Source organism: Anabrus simplex, chromosome X (genome assembly GCF_040414725.1).
Source record: "Anabrus simplex isolate iqAnaSimp1 chromosome X, ASM4041472v1, whole genome shotgun sequence".
In the NCBI taxonomy this organism is placed as follows: Eukaryota; Metazoa; Arthropoda; class Insecta; order Orthoptera; family Tettigoniidae; genus Anabrus; species Anabrus simplex.
The window spans coordinates 213,564,263-213,586,433 of NC_090279.1; positions in this window are offsets into that span (position 1 = coordinate 213,564,263).

The following is a 22,171-nucleotide window of genomic DNA, read 5'->3' on the forward strand; positions in this document are numbered from 1 at the left end:
TGTACGTGACAACGTCTGTAAAACCAGGCTACACATGGATTCCTCGCATGCAGAAAAGAAATTATCCACAGTTATATGCCTTCAGGGAAGTAATTCAACGCTGAAAACACCCTAGGGACATGAGCTACGAATTTTAGATAAATAAAATATAATAAAACATGAGAATATATTCCTTATTTATTCCAAAAAATTACAATCCTTTTCTTAATCATCGTTATTTGGTCGATTAGATTAGCAGTTTTCCTTATTCTCAGACTACGAGTGCTAATATGAGTCCATACAAAGTTTCACGTAAGCCCTAATAACTACATTCGTTGTGGACATTTTTCAAGAAATAAAAAAAAATACCTGAAGGTATTGAACCACGGGAAACATTACAAAAATAATTATTTTTAATCAAAAAGCAAACGAGTACGGAAACAAGCGATTTTTGAAATTTGTTTTCTTCAGATTGATAGAGGTATCTAACGCTGAAACTTGAAACCTTACTGGTCCCTTTAACCCTTCAACTTCCGGCACAAATGAGGAAATTGATAAATTTTACGTTTTTTCGTAGTTTGGAGACCCCTACACGGTACGCTAAGAAATGTTTCCAACATTTAAATTTCAACATGGACCAATATGAAGGTTTTTGTTTTTGCTACTTGCTTTACGTTGCACCGACACAGATATGTCTTATGGTGACGATGGGATAGGAAAGGCCTAGGAATGGGAAGGAAGCGGCCGTGGCCTTAATTAAGGTACAGCCCTGGCATTTGCCTGGTGTGAAAATGGGAAACGACGGAAAACCATCTTCAGGGCTGCCGACAGCGGGGTTCGACCGACTATCTCCCGATTACTGGAATATGAAGTTTATCAATGTAACACTTCGTACTCAAGAAACATTGCAGGTCGTCTTAATTTCTTCCTTCCATTCAGAAACAGGAGACCCAAAATGGTTTGAAATACAGTTATATACAGGTGTGTATTCTCTGTATAAAATTACTTCTTCTCAATTATTCCGTAGGGCACATCAAGAACCAAACTGGCGAGCTCGAAGTACAGATCTCAGTTTTCCGCAAAATGTGTCTTATTGGCGGGGTGGGGGGGGGGGGGTTCATCCGAAATATAGCGTGACGTTACGTGAAAAAATGATGTAACGGAAGTAACGCCACAAAAGTAACCTTGGGAGGTACAAGGGGTGTAGACTTGTATAAATAGTGTGTGTTGAAAGAGAAGACACTAGCTTAACCCTGGATAGGTGTCGCTCGTTGATGTAATGTGCGAGGTGGCATGGGGTACTTTCTGTCCACTATGATTGAACTTGCTCTAATATCAAAATTACTTATTTTTATTTGTCAGATATTGATGAACTCAGTATCATGATATGTTATCAAAAATAAATGTATATATCAAATACTGATTAGCTTCACATCATATGAATATTATAAAAGTAAATTCTTGTCATTCTTAATAATCTTTATTAAACATCTTATCTTGATTCAGCTGACAGCTTCATATTCTGCTAACTACATAATGCTATTCCAACAAAATATCGCTGGGTGATGGGGAAGGGTCCTTCCAAAATAATTACACTACTGCAAATATTATTATGCTCTTCATGAAAATCGATAAAATTCTGATAATTTGTTTCTGAATACAATTTCCTCTGACTCTTTCAGATTCCGGTTTCTTACAGTTTACAATGAGTTGTAACATATTCATTCATGAAAAAGATAAAGCCTCAAGCTTCTTCAGGCGATGATGCATTTCTTGCTCGCGTATCACTCTCGCTAAATGACTGCAATGTTGTCTGTTCAAGTTCGTGAGTTATTAGGTGAGAAAATTTTGTCCATTTCGTAATGCCATCCTTTCCAGTTATGGTTGAAATCCATTGAAAAATGTAAATCATAGTCAGTAATATTTAGTTCTTCTTCATTACCGCTCTGTCCCGTATCAGTGATAGAGTCTATTATTTCTAATTCATCCTCACTCTCACTGAACTTTCCTCCCCTTCCACACATACAGTAAAAAAGATGAAAAGTTGAGACCCTTGCCTCATACTCCTCATAACTCATTTCAGCGACAAGAAATTGACTGGATGAATTCCTAACATAATTACACAAGTAACTCACTGGACATTGTACCTGTTGTACTTCCGGAACTGGGTCTGACGAGTCACTATTTTACACGGCTTGACAGTAATTCATCTTTCTGACAATGAAGACCCTTCACTACAATGCCACTGACCTCAGACAAAAGGCAAGGAATGTGGGGAGAGGTATGTGACAGCCAAGGTCTGTAAGTTTACAACATAAGTGCAATCTAACAAAATAAATTTAAGATACACAGTGCAATAATAATGTACAACGGGTGATTGTTTGGTCCGCCCTGTCAATATATTATTAGTATTTGAATAATTTATTCGTCAGCGTATTTACATCAAAATGTACCGTATCCAAGCCTCAAGATAGAACATCTCATCACATTAACATTAAACGTTTTCCTGTTTAACCTCAACACTAGTCACTATATGTACACTTTGCTGATATCTAGAAACACACTTGGCTTGTCCACTCATTCCTCCTATCCTTTACACTCTTACAACGTGTATCATCACCCTGGATGGATCCATTAGCTGAGTCAGCCGGTGATAAAATGTACCTTGTCACTGCTTGTATTCTTGCTGCCATTGCCACTAGGAATCTTAACGTCCAATTTCACATCCTTTGCATTGATACGTTCGTCGTTGTATATATATTAGAAATTTTAGCAATGTATGTGCTGTCAGGGCAGAAGACGCTTGCTCGATTGTTGCACGACCGGACTTTTAGAATTAGATCGGAGCAAACCTCCGGTTATGTTTCTGCAAATGCTCCTCTAGTACTATAAAAAGAATAAAGGAAGAAAAACTATTTTTACCTAGTTAAAATGTATATTAAAATACTATATGATATAAAATATTAGGAATCACATATGGATAAAGCGGATAAGTTTCCTCAATCAGTTTCAGTTCCATTTCTTTAAAGACACATTTATAGAATTTGATTTAAAGGGAAATTTAATACGTTTGATTGTATCAACGCAGTTGTCCTTTGTGTTGAGAAGAGCTTGCATAATGATAATGATAATAATAATATGTCTCCCGATGAATTACAAATTGGAGAAGGTGGAGGTCATAGAAAGGAGAGTAATACAGAAAATATTGGGCCTAATCCAGACTGAAAAAAGGATGAAAACTTCGAAGCAACAATTAAGTCAAAAATGCGGAGAAAATTTCATACACCATGAGAAAGAGGTTATTTCTGGGACATTTGTACAGAATGGACAAAACTAGACTAATAAAAATGTTACTTGACGACCTGTGGAACAAGAAGACAACGATGGACTGGATTAAGGAATTTCAAAAAGATATAGACAAGTTCAGATATTAGACAAGGGAACATTCCGGACCACGATTCAAAATTTGTAAGGTGTTCAAGTCGAAAGAACTGCAAGGACGAGAAGAGCCTGCACGGATAAACAGAAGAAACAGCATAGCGCTCATGTTAAGGAGTACTGGTGGAAGAGGAAACTTCATCCAAGGAAAAAATGAATTGTAGCGTGATCCTCAGTGGTGAGTTCGAAAGAAATAAATAATTATATTTAACGTCCCTTCAACCATACACTCGTGGCAATTTTGCCGTGCAAAGAAAGGGGAAAGTTTAAGAAATCAGAACATATAAGGCCAACTTAGAGACATTCACGTATCAACACTATATCACCACAATTAGGACAAAGGCCACCTGACCAACTGAGATACATAGTTACCACTTCTAATGAATTTATTGATTTAATATAAATATTTCTCTCACTTTCTTAAGTTCATTCGTTTTAATTTCATTTTACAAGTTAGAGAATTCACTTCTCCTGCTCCTACACTGTGTGTTTCTCTTCTCAGATGTACACAAGAAGGCAATTTCTTCCACGGTGGGTTTAGAAGGAACAGTATTTTTCCGTATTCAAGTCCCCAGGCTACGAACCTCCGACAGCGGAGATCACCGCTGTTTATCTTATAAACCTTTGATGTCGTCGCTAGCAATTCCTTCCTTGTTTGTTTTGTTCCCTGTTCGTCTTTGTACTCGCCAGAATCCAATTCCCTGAGCGCTTGTATGTTTTATTGGCGCGGGCATTTTAACCTGTCTGCTTTCTTTCTTTTCTTGGTGCTTTCTTCACAGTAATCCCGTTTCTAGGCAACACCTACTGTACGAGCTGTGTCGTCCTTAATGAGAAGAGAGCTTTCCCGATCGGGACCGTCTCCTTATTAGGAAACACTTTGTTAGATTCTAATTACCTCCACCTTCACGATTTCTTTTAAAGGTTACTCCATTCACTACTAAAGATTTACAAGGGACAAATAGCAGTAAGTCTTGAATTGATATATAACACTTTCCAATTTAACGTGGAAATGCTTTTGGGCCGGTGCTAGGGGACGTCCCACATTTTATGACATTTTGTAGTTGTCCCCCTGCGGGACTCCATTTGTCCAGCAATTGTTTCGTTTTATTGTTATCGGTACGAATTTTCAAAATACGTAACTGTCCTGCCATCTAGCTTCAACTAAATATAATGTAACAGTTGTCAATAGTATGATCATTGAAAAGAATCATATTTTAGTATCTGTGGGGAAATGTTTCGGATGTAAGATATGAGGCCCATATTTCGTCCCCTTAGCAAATTTGAACTTTAACAAATTCAGGAATATTATGGACAAGGTTAGAAATTGATAAAAATATTACTGAATATATTCGCCACTTACGTGCAAGTTACAATAAAACTGTTATAACGTAAGGTAGTCAATAATTGATAAAATACTACAGAAACTAAACTATCAAAAATGTGATCGTAATTTTGTCCCCCAACAAATTTATATAGAGAAAAATTAATTTTAACATATTTTCCCTTTCTAACTTTACCAAACACTTTCTCTATAATGAATTACTTGAAGGTCATTTATGAAAAGTATTTTCTTGGTATTCTCTTTAACACAGTCTTTCTGCAATGCTCGTGGGATGTTAACCACTTTACTTGTACACTTTTTACCCATTACTTGTTCCCTCACTGCGTTAATGGCCATTTTCGTAGCCTTCTTATCCCATCGCTTGCGTATTCCCATTTGAAAAATTAGAACACGTCATAAAGAAAGGGGGACAAAATTACGAACATTTAGTGATTTATTATGGCTGCTACAGTAACTCACGCCAACCACCTCACTGTAGCAATTATACGCTAGGAAGTACTGTACACCGCACAAATGAAATGCAGACCAGTATTCCATACTCATATCAGTGCTCATTCTAGGAAAACACAGTCTCTCCATTTGAATGCTGCACTATCTCAGATAAACATGAAAAATGAATCCTTGTACAAGGAAACTGAACGTGGTGCACACAACCAGCTCTCAGAACAAGACAACGGGATGAGGTTACGCGTGCAGAAATCCCTAGGGGGACGAAATTAGGTGCGGGGACGGAATTTGGCCCCTACCTTACATTTTAGCTTGTGAGTTACCCTTAATCCGTGGCGTGTGGCTACTCTGTAGCACGAAGCGCATCAGCATAGACGTATTGTATTAAATGGAGTTCTGTTGTAAGTTTTAATGATTTTTAAAAGTTGGATTCCGCATCCGATAATGATGACTGTACTTGTAATTCGTCACAAAAAGAAAACCATCCTTTAATCCCCAGAAGGCAAAAAAGTAAACGCGTATGTACATGCAATTCAAAGTGGGAAACCAACACGCGATACCTATCTCCTCATAGAAGTAACGTCAACAAGGTGTTTTGTAAACTTTGGAATAAAACACTCAGTAGACAAATCAACGTTCGGGCTCATGTGGTGTCAAGAAAACAAGGTGAAATTCTCTACCTTTCACAGTGAACTTTGCTCCACGCCTTCAAAAGAAAATCTCGACTATTCACGAGGAAGGCTTCTACAATAATGAGGGTTTGAATTTAAGAATGCTTTACCGTAGTGGTACGCTCGTTCGTCACCAGATGGCTCGCTGTATGCTGACATGGCGCTCCAAGCGGGAGCTGTCGCCAACATTGAGCTCCAACTAAGATGTTTCATCACACGCCGTGTGTGTGCGTGAGAAGTAACAGAGGGGGCATCAGGTGAATCAGGGACGAATGTGGTAAAAAAAATAGAAATATAACACCGGATGTTCAGTGTTTCTCATAGATGAAGGCTCTTCAACCCAGGAAAATAAATCGTATTATGAAGGTCAGTGAAATGCATTCCTCTGTGGTCAAAGAAGAGGGAAACTGGCAAGACAATGCTTTTCAAAATCTTACTTATCACAGCTAAAAATGTATCTGTACCCCAAAACTATGGATTGCCCACCATTTTTTACTATCTTGTCTCTCATTCCTGCATTCAACAGCTGCTCTCCCCCGCTGCGGATACGTCTTAATCACCGAGTTCAATTTCCCGACACTTGATAGCCACGCCAAGAAATCGGCGTCAAACGTAAACACACCGGGAGTTTCACCGTGGCGCAGTTGTCATGGCTCGATTCTGTCAGATCGGAGGTTCACGTTCATATCACAACCCTGGAGAAGTTCATTTTCTTAAATGGGTCCCCTTAAGCTTATCTTAAGCCTCATGCAGGTTTAGAAACACCGCCCCACAAAGCCCATTTGAATTCGCACGCGATCTGATTGCCTAATAAAATATCAATATCGCGAGGCACCGCATTATTTTTTCTTCAAATAATTTATCAGTGTGACCAACCCTCTAAACCTCATATTTCATGTTCACGTTTCCGACCACCCTGTATATGCTTATGTCCAGAGTTTAAGTCTTAAATTGTAGTTCATTTAACGCAGGCCTCGAGTTCGATTCCCGACCTAGTCAGGTATTTTTATCTGTATCTAAGGGCTGGTAGGAGGTCCAGTTAGACTCCGCCACTACAACTGAGGGGCTATGGGACGGCTAGATACTGGCTCCGGTCTATAAAACCAAGCATAACGGCCGAGCGGATTCTTTTTGCTGACCACATGACACCCCATCATTTGCAGGCCATCGGGCTCAGCACCGGTCGCTTGGTAAGCTATGACTCTTCGCGGATTATGCGCCATGGGGATTGTTTATTTTATTTCACTATGCAGCATTCACAGAACAACACTCTACGAGAAATAATTCACCATTACCCCAGCACGACAATAGAATCACCTACATGTGGACGTCAAAAACATCCCCAAAAAACTCGGCTTTTAAATACGCCTTTGTCCAAATATTTTTTTAAACATGACAATCATCTAGTATTCAGCTGAAAGCACCTCCTCCTACTTCCTCTTCATTATTTCCCTCTTCTTTTCGCAGATCATCCTCTTCCTTCTCATCACCTGTCAATGAAGACGATATTTCGCCATCTTCTTTAAATGTACATATTTTTAAAACGTTCCTTTAATTAGTATATGTAGTACATAACATTCGTACGTCTTTCGTTATGTACAATGTGTTTTGTGTATATATGATTCTTTTAATATCGCTAGGGTTGTTTATTTTATTAATCCCGTACTATAACTACTATAATTGTTCTTTTTTATCGTATTGACATTTTTTGCATCAATTAAAAGCAGTTATTATTAACAGGTAAAGTGTAACGAAGGGAATACTTCCCCAACTTTCTCAGAATAAATAAAACGTATTATTATGATCATTATTCATATCTTTATAATTCATACGCTTGATAATAACTACAGCCCAGATGTTTAGCCATTAATGCAATGTTACTTAGTAATAAGTATACTCGACCCGAACAACAGACCTGCTGTGAGGTTTGCATAAACGTTAGGGATGATGATGATGAGGATGTTAATTCTTTAAAGGGGCCTAACATCTAGGTCATCGACCCCTAATGGTACGAAATGAGATAAAATGCAGTGACAATTTAAAATTCCAAAATTCATCCACTGTCCAGAATGAATGAATGAATGAATGAATGAATGAATGAATACGAATGCAAAATAAACAACGGATCCAACTCACAATATTCAAAGTTAAAAATAATTCCAAAAACAATCCACTGACTAGAATTCAAAGATACGACTATGATTAATGATAATGAACTTAAAACAATCAGTGGATCCAAACCGCAGTGGCCCACCTTCCCAGAAGGTATATTAAAACAAAGCTATATGCTGACAAACGGACTAGTTCTAGAGCACAATACTGAATCGATGATGCTTGCTGTCTAAAGGGGTCCAAAATCCAGGTCAGCGACCCCTCATAATGGTACTTAACGCTAGTAAAGTAGAATCATGGTATTTTTCATGCAGTGATACTAATCAGAAGTAACGTATACTCCTGGTGTTCGTCACATTGTGGGTACGAATTCCTCGAAACGCAGACCCATGATCTCCACCACCAGAGGATTGAACTCCCGAGTGAGGTTAGCCTCCTTTTATCCCCCTGGCGTGCTCCAACCGTACCTGGACAGAGAGGAGCCTCCGTGATAGTGGCGGATAGTATACACTGTAAATCCATAGTAATCCACCCACAGACCCATGGTTTCTCTCACATAGTGGCACTAATCGCAAGTAAGTAGATGGTACTAATCACAGGTAATTTCATGGTTAAAAATTGAGCATCCATTGATCTCCCCTTTTAGTCGCCCCTTACGACAGCCAGGGGATACTGTGGGTGTATTCTTTGTATGCGTCCCTCACCCACAGAGGGCGTTAGGTGCTAACCTCCTTGGAACCTCTAAATGCTATGTTAGTCTCATTGGAATATGGTACAGTGAGTTAGATAGCAAAAATTAGTTTGAAATCTAACTTATTTCTGCCTTAACATCCAAGCTATGACAATAACCGAAGGGACGTTGGATAAAATCCAATTTTTTAAAATTATTTAAGGAAAGATTAGGCAAACAATTGATAGGTAATCTAACATGTGGGTAATGATTCAAATACAGATCACTTGATAAGGAAGGACATGGAGTTCAATTCCACGTCAAGAAGTCGTGAAATTTAGATACGAGTATTTTTAAGAGACATACAGTATAGTATGAGCTATGAGCAGGTAGAGTATATTCTAGAATTGAAGGGACACATCCAGATGGAAACACAACCGCAATACATACCTTGGCATCAATTTCCTTGCACACTATCAAGCAGAGTTAAATATAGTTGGAAGAATTTCCATATTGAGTGCACGCCGATGAAATAAACTCGATCTCGTTAAGGACGCGAGCTCAATATTCAGATCTCGATATAAATTGCACCATTCCACTGAGAGCAGATATAATACAATGGCTGCAATCCTGTACCGGCCCGAACAATGTACTCTGATTGCTCGATATATCTCCTGCTCAATTCATCAGATCCTTCTATTTTATTTTTTTCACAATTGATGCAAGGGATGGGGATGGGGTGTGGAAATAGTGAGAGGGCGAACTCGGAAAGGCTACATGCTTTTATTGTGCTGTTCGGAACAATTCCGATAAAATACTTCAATAGTAATTATGACACAGGCGACGCCGCAGAGAACAGACGCTGAACAGATCGCAACAAAACTACCAACGACGTGGGAAGGAGACAGGAGGAATTCCTATTTATGAATAAATAGAATCCTAGCAGTGAGGTAGAACACAGTGTGGACTGCACATTTTCCAGGTCTATTTCAGAAAATGTCACTTGTATTCATATTTGTAAAGTGAATTTTAGGAAGTACCAAATACATAATAATTTTGAAAAGAATCCTTACTAAACACAGACGCAGATAGGATTTATTTTACTCTTTGCTTTACGTCGCACCGACACAGGTCTTATGGAGACGATGGGACAGGAAAAGCCTAGGAGTGGGAAGGAAGTGACATCTGACTGGTGTGAAAAAGGGAAACCACGGAAATCCACCTTCAGGGCAGCTGACAGTGGGGTTCAAACCCACTATCTCCCGGATGCAAGCCTATGACTGCGCGCTCCTATCCGCACGGCCAACTCGCCCGGTCAGATAGGGCTTATAGCGACAATGGGATGGATTAGGAAATGAAGTCTTAAGGGAAATTGTTGAATATTGTTAATTAGGTAGTAAAATAACAAATTATGGCAGAAGTAAGGACACACAAAATGTAGACTTGCACAAGGAAGGAAGGCCCTTCTTAAGAGAAGAAATTTGCTCATTTCGAACATTGATATAGGAATGAAGTCCGCCTCTGTGGTGTAGTGGTTAGTGTGATCAGCTGCCACCCACGGAGGCCAGGGCTTGATTCCCGGCAGTGCCACGAAATTTGACAAGTGGTACGAGGGATGGCTCGTGGTCCACTCAGCGTCGGGAGGTCTACTGAGTAGAGATGGGTTCGATTCCCACCTCAGCCATCTTGGAAGTGGTTTTCTGTGGTTTCCCACATCTCCTCCAGGCAAATGCCGGGATGATACCTAACGTAAGGCCACGGCCAGTTCCTTCCCTCTTCCTTGTCTATCCCTTCCAATCTCCCCCATCCCAAGGCAAGGTCCATTTTCAGCATAGCAGGTGAGGCCGCCTGGGCGAGGTAGTGGTCATCCTCCCCAGTTGTATCCCACAACCCAGAGTCTGATGCTCCAGGATACTGTCCTTGAGGCGGTAGAGGTGGGATCCATAGCTGAGTCCGAGGGGAAAATCGACCCTGGAGGGTAAACAGATAAAGAAGAAGATATAGGAATTAGAAATATGATTTTCGTGACTTTCATCTGGAGCGTGCCACTGTATGGAAGTGAAACAGGGACGATAACTAGCTTATAAAGAATTCCATAGAAGCTTTCGAAATGTGGTCTTCAATAATAATGCCAGGACAATAACCGTTCTCGGTATTGCCTCAACGAGATAGAAACCCTTGGGTTACTGTCCCTACGACGAAACACCGCGATTTAATAGACACCACCATGCGATACGGAGGTCCGTCGCTCAGTCAATGCGAGAAGCTGGTTACACAGTGAACGAAGAGGACCATGGATTATTGTAGGATTGATATGAAGCTTTCGACAATAACAACAATGGGTATATTACTGATCCTACGCTTCGGTTTGAATCGCACGCTAATCAGCCCAGTGATGTAGACAAGGAAAATAAAATGATCTACGAACCAACTATCCCTTTCTACCGACGTGAATACGGACTGGATATAGGCCTCATGATTGGTGCTAGAGGAACAGTTTCTATGTTCTTCGAAGAATTCCGCTAAAGACTCAAACTTCCAGAGTAGTTGACAGAGAATGTGGTCCTCAAAGCCTTGAACGGTCCATTATCCATACTGAGAAACCATTTATATAGTCATAATTATTGTATTTATTATACTCTGTCCTCATGGGCAACATTTTTATGGGGGAGTGTTTATTCTCTGAATAAATGTATGCATATACTGTATATAGAAATACGAATGAAGAAATACTGAATAGAACTTGTGGGAAGAGAATGATTTGGCTAAATTTGACCAGAATGAGAGATCGAACTAAAGGACAAGTTAAGTTATCCAGGACTTGTTTAATTGCTCTTTGAGGGGAGTGTAGTCGGTAAGAACGGTAGGGCTAGATAAACATATGAATATGACAAGTAGATGTAGGATGCAGTAGTTACATAGAAATGAAAAAGGTTAGCACAGGTTAGGGTGGGGTGAGAGCTGCATCGAACCAGTCTATGGACTGATGACCCAAATAAAAAAAGATTAATTGTAGGGAATGTTTAGGAATGAACAGAGTTCATCACCAAGAGTTGTGCGTTGTGGGTGGGGCTTGCGGTAATCATCCACGGTATCTCCCGTAACCTTTCGTAAGAGCAGACTAAAAGGGGAAATAGAGGCTCTCCATTTGGGAGCGTTGCTTGGCGACCACGGTTCTTCTAGCTGAGTTCGTTATTGGTTCCAATTTACTTGTGCCAGGCTCCTTATTTTCATCTATCCTTGGTCAATTCTTGTTCCTTTCCGACCCCGACAGTATTAGGTTATCAAGGCCTAGGGAGTCTTACATTTTCACACCTTCCATGGAGCTTCGTTTCTTTTACCGATAACTTTATCGTTCGAACAGTCGAACGTCTTCCATTTTCCGTCTCAACAGTGCACTTCCTCTTAAAACAATAATCACTACCACGACCTCAACATGAGACGTCAGATGCTTTCGCAGAGTAGTGCACGTTTTCCCTCCCTCACTTCCTCCTATTAGCCCATTAAGGACAAACAGTAGAACGTGAACCTAGCCGAGTGCATGACGTCATTAGCGTCCTATTGTTTTAAAAAATTCCCTCTTTTGTTGCCGTAGATAAACACTTGAATAAATGATGAACGCCGGGAGTGACCTAATGCAAGTTTTATATTCCTGACTCCAGAGCCCCCTGCACTGGAACCGTTATCGCTCCTGCTCAGCTGTTTCGCCGGTCACAATTTATCACTTGCTGCGTTATTTACCAGGGTTGTAGATAATAAGGTTTAATCTTTAGCCTGTAAATTGAGAAAAGAAGGGTTACCTGTCCAGCTATAAATAACATTCAACTGTTATCGCATATGAAATCATCTGAAATGTATGTAGCAGCTAAAAATTGTACGTATATTATTATATCCTCTCAAGCAGAAAATAAATTATAATTCCCATTCTATTATTAACAATATTTGACGATAATAATGGATTTTATAAATTCGCCAAATCGTTCCCGTTTCACGTTCTCGATTGAACAACAATTCATTTGTGGTCTGATCCATACACCTGTCTTCTAACATTTTCCGCTAACACCATAATTAAACATCTTCTCGACTTGCAATGTTGAAAACATGTCTTAGCAGAAAAACTAGGGTCCCCCATACTACAAAAAATCTTAAATTAAGCAATTTCCTCAACTTTTACACACGTTGAAGAGCTAAGGGGCTTGGAATGTCTTCAAATTTTCAGTCTTTGGGTAGCTCTATCAAACCCAAACATTTCGAAAAATCACTTCCGCTCTAAGTGCAGTTCCGGAAAAACAGTCTAAAATTTCTTGTTTCTTTACTCGACTTCTTTGTTATTCAAATACTAGCCAAATTAACTTATTTACATAGTTATTCCTGCAATGTGTTCCCTGGTTCCATACCCTCACGTATTTATTGACTTTTTTAAAATGTCCACACCAATTCAGTTATAAAAACTTATGTGAAACTCAGCATTGACTCACATTAGCGCTCTTAGTGGTAGGAAATTGCAAACTGAAAATCAAATCGATAGGATACGTATTAAGGAAAGGATTGCAATTTTTAGGAATTAAAATAATATATTCTCATAAATAAATATTACTAAAAGCAGCTTTGGCAGATATGTTCGGCCATTCTACTGGACCGATTAGTTTCATTTCTGTTGTACTATTTGCCGGTGAATCATGAGACATTGATAGGTCTCTAAGTGCAGCCAACTTTGAGTAATTATAAAATCAAATCATTAAATGATCACTTCAATAACTGCAGGTGAATTCCTACCATAACCCGCAATACATTATATACTTAGCAGGTTGCTAAGCGACTAACATTTCCATTAATATTCTGATATATGTGATTTTCATCTTTTATAATGTCATTGCTTGCAGCCATATTTGATTACTACCTGTCAAACAGAGATATACGCTTCCTCTGATCATGGAAGAATATTATTCCGTGCTGTACACTCTTTGATTCTCTGACCTTCCCAAGCTTCTAAATATACTCAGCAGATGGCAGAACGCTCCTCATTACGTACATGCTGCTAAGGGGAAAAGGTCTACGTACGTACAGACGGGAAGTTATGAAGTCGACCAGCCTTCTGTACGACCACTAATAAGGCGCAGGAACAAATTCTTGAAAAAGTCTGTGTCTACTTATCCGAGCCAGTATTAAGTCAAGGCAACTTGTATGTTGCACTATCTCAGGTAAGATCGTTTGAAAATATTATATGGCCGAAAGCACAGTGTATATTGTGTGGAAAGAAGTATTATAAACTACATTACCTGTATTAAATGTTCATTAAACCATTGAAAATAGCACACAAGACAATATGACTGCGACGAGTTACCTGATCTATTTATAACGAATACTGCGGAGCAGTGCGGGTCCTCTAGTATTTTACTACATTTTATTGACCTAAAATTCGTAGAATATTTTCAACCTTGAACGCTTGCCTGAAGTGCTAGAACTGTGGATTTTTAAATTGCTTCTGTTACGCACTGCTCAGGAAGTTCGTCGGTTTAAAGTTAACAGATACTTCGGAGAGGATGAATTTCAGCCTGATATGTCGGCAACCTCTTCGGTTTACCTATGCAACGGGACTGTCTATTCTAAGAAATAACGGATGTTGTACGTTCATAATACAACCAAACGAGTCATTCTACGACTTAATTCATTATACACGAGAGGAAGCGTGTTTGTTGACGTCACACCTTCACTAAAATTAGGGGAATAGTAAATTTGTCATTAACATGCTATTTTTTTATTGAATAGAGCAGGAACGCTAGAGTAATGAGAAATTGGTGGTTTTGCAGCTAGTGTTGGAGGAAAGTCGAAGAAATGGATATATTCTTGTAGGTCTGAATGAGTATCATAATTTACGCAGCGTTACCAAATAACATGGATGATTTTTATTTATTTATTTATTTATTTGACTTTTTGAAAGTACACAGGCTGTAAGCCCAATACAGAGAGGGAGAGATAGGACATAAAGTGATCAAATAAATCAATTAATCAGCTACATTTACGGCTGTCGTCCAGGTGCAAGATTCTCTATCAATTGTTTAACTCGCTTTTTCTTAACTATTTTCAACGAACTTCGATATTTATCGAATATTGCCCTTGATCATGTGCTCCAGTCACTTACCGCTCGTCCTATAAATGAATATGTATTTGCCCCGATCTGTCCTCTTAAGCTCCAAATTTATCTTCATATTATGATCTTTTCTACTTGTCAAAGTTCCACTAAAGATTTTTCTTCTACTTATGTCATTCCACGCCAACGAACAGCTCAAAACAATGATTCATGGTGTCGTGGATGCATGAAAGCATTATGAGACATATGGTGATATGTGTGTGTCTGCGGGCATTTGGAACTTAGTAAATAAATTATATTATACGGTCGTGACCTTGCACGGTTTGTTGTTTATGTACTTCTTAATTCTAATCACATAGCCCAGAATTTTAGCCAGTAATACGTTAGAATCTATATATATATATATATATATATATATATATATAACACTAACGTGTATGTTCCGCAAAACTCAAGCTCTTAAATCAAAATCTTCGAAATTGTCTCAATAGTACAAAAAAAATCTTGCATTTAATGACATGTCAACGTAAATATAATAATAATAATAATAATAATAATAATAATAATAATAATAATAATAATAATAATAATAATAATAATATAAGAACCATCGTACCATCAACAGGATTAAATGCATAGATTCGCTGACGCTCGGCAACGTACATAAGATAGGCAATACACGTTAAGGAGCCATTTTCCGTCCCGATACGAGCAGCAATTTTCAACATGTAATATCCTGAACTGTTTGTCTGTGTGTACGTGTACATACCCAGCCAAATCGATGTCAAGCAGAGATTTACAATTGTTAATAGAGGCGTATTCTTAGATGAATACTTTTACAGGTCAAGACATGCCTTCATTAATTATTTTATTAATTTTCATCCTTTCAATTTATTATTTTATGGGTAAAGCTCAATATTTACCCCATATTCATTTCATTCGCTCAAAATGTTGATGCATGACTGCGTTTACGAGCAATTTTTGCTTGGAGAAATGAAGTTGTGAATGTCATCAACAAGCAACTAATTCCAGAGTGCAAATCATCACTTCCGATATAACGTGTCGGTATAGGTGTCTGCAGTTCCCCGGTTCTTTGAATTTCGCTATATGCATTAATAGGGCACAAGGACAATCGCTTAAAGTTCTAGGACTCAATCTTTGGAAACGGTGCTTCTCCCGTCGTCAAATATACGTGGGTTGTTCAAGAGTTTCAAAGGCAAACACAGTATACATCTCAGCTCCAAATGGAAGCACACTTAAGATAGTTCACCCGGAAGCTCTATACGGAAAAAGTAGTTTGGTTTTTTATATTGTTTTAATATTACTTGTACCATCCACTAACCCGGTACCTTAAGCATTGAAAGTAACAATATAATTGATAAAAACATCTTTTGCTTTTAAATAAATGATTTAAAAACATTAACGATTGAATTAATAAACGGAGGTGATGCTGCGGGTACGTACTAGTACAGACTAATTTGTCTAGTCGTCTAGCCCGCTCTTCCGTACTGTAGCGAGAGTAACAACCTCTAGGCTTTTCATTAGTCCGGACCCCTCATTCGTTATGCAATTCTTGTAACAGAACTGTTGTGCGGGTAGAGTCGCTTCAGTACTTTTGAATTCTAACTTATAAACTCCTAAGCATACGATTTATAACTATTATTTGAGGCTTTCAGGTTTAGAGTAAACAGTCCCTCCGCACAAGTAAAGTAAGGAGGTTGCCGACACATTAGGGGTCTACTTCTGTGAAGCCCCTGTTATATTAGGCTTTCCCTCTGAAGCACACTGTACTCTCGCGAGAGCAATAATCGATTGTGTCGATATGGTTGTAATCTACTTTATGCGGTCGGTAGGCAAGTCATTAACTAATGAGATACACTCGCTCATTGAGAGGAACAAGGCAGTCGTTGCTAGGCAACTAAGCCTTGTGAGAGCTCTCTTTCCTGAGTTTCGGGAAATGTTTTACAAGTCCGTACAGCTTTGTAGAAGGTGCTTACTCTTAGTATTCACCTAGAACTGCTTCAATCACGTAAAGACTTCTGTGTTCACATCAGTAGTTTTAGAGAGAACGTGTTTAATAACCATTAAGCTGAGTGTTTAAGACCTCGTGCAGCGTATCGTTGTTTCTGATGCCGTAAACAGGGAACAGTTAATTAGCGCCAATTTATTACAGTAGGAAGAACAAGGTATTATTAACTCGAAGTTGTAACAATTCTAGAGAAGTGTCTTCACAATCGAGATCAGACATTTCAGTCGGTCGTACTTAAAACCAGAAAGTGAAGTAATGGAAACCTGTAACGAAAGAAACACACTGATTAATTAATAATGTTCTTCTTCCCTTCATTTTGGCAATCAAAGGAGCACGTTAATTCGTAAGAGCTTAAAATTTTCTGGTCCGTCTCCTTGTACAATATTCTTTCATTCTCATACATTGCAAACATCTTCCCCATTCTATCCAAAATTATTTCTTTGTGGGCCTAGTTTTGTCCTGAAAACCTGTGCAAGCCTGAATTCTTTTATTTAGAGATCACTCTAGTGAATATCTCTGGCTCCTGTATTCCCTTTGTACCTTTTGGATCCAACGTACTTTGGTTCACTTGTTTACAAGAAACTATATTGCTTGCAGCATGTGTCCGAGAACACGATCCTTTCCCTTATGATGTCCTAAATGTTCTTTATCTTCCTATACAGTTCTTGGTTCAATGTCGGGTCTATTTAAGAAAAGTGTGGTTACTTTTGAAAATTGCATTTTGAATGAAGCTATGGATATATGTAATGGACTTGAAGATAATAGAACATAATATTGAAGTTTTTCTAGATCAATCAATCAATCAATCAATCAATCAATCAATCAATCAATCAATCAATCAATCAATCAATCAATCAATCAATCAATCAATCAATCAATCAATCAATCAATCAATCAATCAATCAATCAATCAATCAATCAATCAATCAATCAATCAATCTGTCCACTTATACTACTCGGACTGCTTCGTAACCTAATATTAGTTTATCTGTTCCTAGTATTACTTCTTTATAGAATTACTGTATCTTACCTTTTTTCGACATTTTAAAATTTTATTGTGGTTAAGTGTAAGAGAGGTACGTGAGCCCTAACTTCACCACAAATATAAATCAGGAATAAATAAATAAATAAATAAATAAATAAATAAATAAATAAATAAATAAATAATAACCCCGAGATACGTCGAAGAAACTTGACTTGTAGCCGCAGCATCTTTGGCGAATGAGGCCTACAGTAACGATTAATGTGACGTCATTTCCGTCACATTTTTGTCGCATTGCCTTACACAAATGTTCGGATGCACCCCAGCTGTACTCATGTCAAAAATATAAAATAAATGAATCGACTGAAACTCTTTTCAGTGTTCTTTGTGTTGTACGCCTCCAAAATACCTGATTTTCAACTAACTCTGTGGGTTCGTTTATTTCCATACCTCGTATCTTTAAATCGTTAAAACTGGGTCTAACCATCGTCATCTTAGTTCCCTCTACATTTCTTACCCTCCATGACATACTTCATTATTTAAACCTATCCACCTCCATTCGCCTCACATGACCCTTCCACCATAGGCTGTTTGTTCTTACAGCTTCATCCACCGACTCTGTTCACAAATGAGCGTGTATCACCTCATTCCGAGTACTCTACTACATTATTCCCACCTGTTATTGTCACTACTTGCATGTCTGTTACTCCTAATTTATAAATAAGGTATCCTGAGTGCATCCAGCTTTTACCCTCACTAAGCAAAGTCTGTCTTAAAACATAATTTCGCCCGTTAACTGACTTCCTTCTTACAGAATTCTGTTGATCGCAACTGCGAGCTCACTGCGTTAGCTTTACTGCGTCTTGATTCAATCTCACTTATTATACTACCATCATGGGAGAACACGCAACCCAAATACTTTAAAATACCAAGCGAGATGGCCGTGCGGTTAGGGCCGCGCAACTGTGAAATTGCAACTGGGAGATAGTGGGTTCGAACCCCACTGTCAGCAGCCATGATGTTGGTATTCCCATGGTTTCTCATTTTCAAAACCAGGCAAATGCTGGGGCTGTGCTTTCATTAACACCACAGCCGCTTCGTTCCCACTCCTAGGCTTTTCCTATCCCATCGTCGCCATAAGACCTATCTGTGTCGGTGCGACGTAAAGCAAAATGTAAAAATAAAAAGTACTTGAAGTTATCTACCTGTTCCAATTTCGTATTCCGAACCTCAGGCTTCTTACCTACTGACATCAATTTAGCCTTGGCAAGGCTAATTTTCATACCATACACATGACACCCATTTCCAAGTTTCAATATATTGGACTGCAGGCTTTCAGCACAGTCTGCCATTAAGACGAAGTCGTCGGCTCAGGCCAAACTGCATTCAACATTTCCAGCTAAGTAAATCCCTCGCTGGCACTTTATACCTTCCAGCAGATGAACCACATAGAATGTGACTAACAATGGGAAAAGGTTGCAGTGTCCTGTATAAACCCTGCGAGTACCTTGAACCAAGGACTCATTTTACGATCAATTCTCACTACAGTTCAATTTTCAACATAAATGTTTGGATTTCGTTTAATGATCTATCCTCAATTCCATAATCCATCAATACAGGTAAGAAGAATTCCTACCGAATGGCGAAAAGTTAAACTGCACCTGACTTAGGCTACTATTTTCCAGTCTGGTATAAAAACCAAGGATCATGAATATTTTCAAAAAGTTCTGACGTGTATACTGTACTACACAAAACGTGAAATATAGTCTATATTTTTCGGAAATGTTAGCTTCTTAGTAGAGTGTACCAGCTTGGCTGCTTTTTATTCTTGTGGTCAAACTTCAGAAAATCAATTCCTTGGAGTTAATCGTAAAATTAAACTCCAAATACTTTCAGAAGACTAACTTTGGTGACTTCAACAATACACGTTTTCCCCTAGAATGTTCTCTCATGCAGGTCCGAATGTTGTCAGCATTTCATTGTGAGCACCAGTATTAGCAGCTGGAGCTCGTTAGCCTGACAGGGAAGTGTCTAATTAGCTGTGATCTGCAAGGTGGCGGAGGCGAAGTGAAGTTGCGTTGCTTAGCAACCGACTACTTGGTGATGCACCTCGGCTGGGGAGACAATACGTCGAGACGGGCACAGAGTGAACCCTGTAAGTTCACAGGGCGAAACTACTTAAGACACGTAAGGGATGAAAAGTCCACAGCCTGTTTCCAGACATTTGACCGGGTCAGGAATGGAATGAACGAAGCCCCCATCTAGCGGAAATAATGGGAATCGTGCCGGCTGCCGAAGCCTGTTTCACTCCTCTGGGGCAGTGAGTAACGGCTTCCAGATGAAATAAAATGATAGTGGAGAGTGTTGCTGGAATAAAGAACGACAGGGAAAACCGGAGTACGCGGACGGAAACCTGAACCGCATCCACTTTGTCCAGGACAAAACTTACATGCAGTGTCCCGGGTTTGAACCACGGAACCCAGCGGTGAGTGGCTGGTGCGTTACCGGCGAATTTACGGAGGATACAACGCGTAAAGAATAATTGAACAAATTTATACATAAGCAGTTGTTAAAGTTTCGACTGTTTGTTTGTGTTAATGGGTTGCATGGTTCCCATTCCAAAATTACTTCTTCAGTTTTGTTCTCATTTCCCTCTTGGAAATAATCTATAAGATGTGCCATGATTAGCCTTAACGTGATTCTCTTCAATTTCTGAGGAATCATTTCAATAACCTCAATAATGTCTTGGTTAAAACTGCATAATCATTCTAAATGTAGGGTATAATGTAATATGTTAGGCCTTATATAGGCCTACTTTATTAATATACTTTGTATGGTACAATTTGTCATGTGGTAACCCATAAATATGAAAGTGTGAAGAAATAAAAAATAAAAATATCGTCTTTATTTTGTTTATGAAAATATGTAAGTGGTATTATTATCGTATATTACGTGCATTTTTTGAAATATTAACTTACACTGATGGTCATACTTCTGGAAGCTTTATGCATTTCCACTTCTTACCACAAAAGTTGTACCTAAAACACACATTTGTAACAAAAGGAAATTTTAATCTTACACTGACTGACAGAGCAAATGCAACACCAAAAAGGAGTGGTCAGAACTTTATGCCAATTGCAGGGTAGACTGACGTCACTGAGGTATGCTCATGGTGTGAAATGCGCCGCTGTGCTGCGCACGTAGCGAACGATAAATGGGACACGGCGTTGGCGAATGGCCCACTTCGTACCGTGATTTCTCAGCCGACAGTCATTGTAGAACGTGTTGTCGTGTGCCACAGGACACGTGTATAGCTAAGAATGCCAGGCCGCCGTCAACGGAGGCATTTCCAGCAGACAGACGACTTTACGAGGGGTATGGTGATCGGGCTGAGAAGGGCAGGTTGGTCGCTTCGTCAAATCGCAGCCGATACCCATAGGGATGTGTCCACGGTGCAGCGCCTGTGGCGAAGATGGTTGGCGCAGGGACATGTGGCACGTGCGAGGGGTCCAGACGCAGCCCGAGTGACGTCAGCACGCGAGGATCGGCGCATCCGCCGCCAAGCGGTGGCAGCCCCGCACGCCACGTCAACCGTCATTCTTCAGCGTGTGCAAGACACCCTGGCTGTTCCAATATCGACCAGAACAATTTCCCGTCGATTGGTTGAAGGAGGCCTGCACTCCCGGCGTCCGCTCCGAAGACTACCATTGACTCCACAGCATAGACGTGCACGCCTGGCATGGTGCCGGGCTAGAGCGATTTGGATGAGGGAATGGCGGAACGTTGTGTTCTCCGATGAGTCACGCTTCTGTTCTGTCAGTGATAGTCACCGCAGACGAGTGTGGCGTCGGCGTGGAGAAAGGTCAAATCCGGCAGTAACTGTGGAGCGCCCTACCGCTAGACAACGCGGCATCACGGTTTGGGGCGCTATTGCGTATGATTCCACGTCACCTCTAGTGCGTATTCAAGGCACGTTAAATGCCCACCGCTACGTGCAGCATGTGCTGCGGCCGGTGGCACTCCCGTACCTTCAGGGGCTGCCCAATGCTCTGTTTCAGCAGGATAATGCCCGCCCACACACTGCTCGCATTTCCCAACAGGCTCTACGAGGTGAACAGATGCTTCCGTGGCCAGCGTACTCTCCGGATCTCTCACCAATCGAACACGTGTGGGATCTCATTGGACGCCGTTTGCAAACTCTGCCCCAGCCTCGTACGGACGACCAACTGTGGCAAATGGTTGACAGAGAATGGAGAACCATCCCTCAGGACACCATCCGCACTCTTATTGACTCTGTACCTCGACGTGTTTCTGCGTTCATCGCCGCTCGCGGTGGTCCTACATCCTATTGAGTCGATGCCGTGCGCATTGTGTAACCTGCATATCGGTTTGAAATGAACATCAATTATT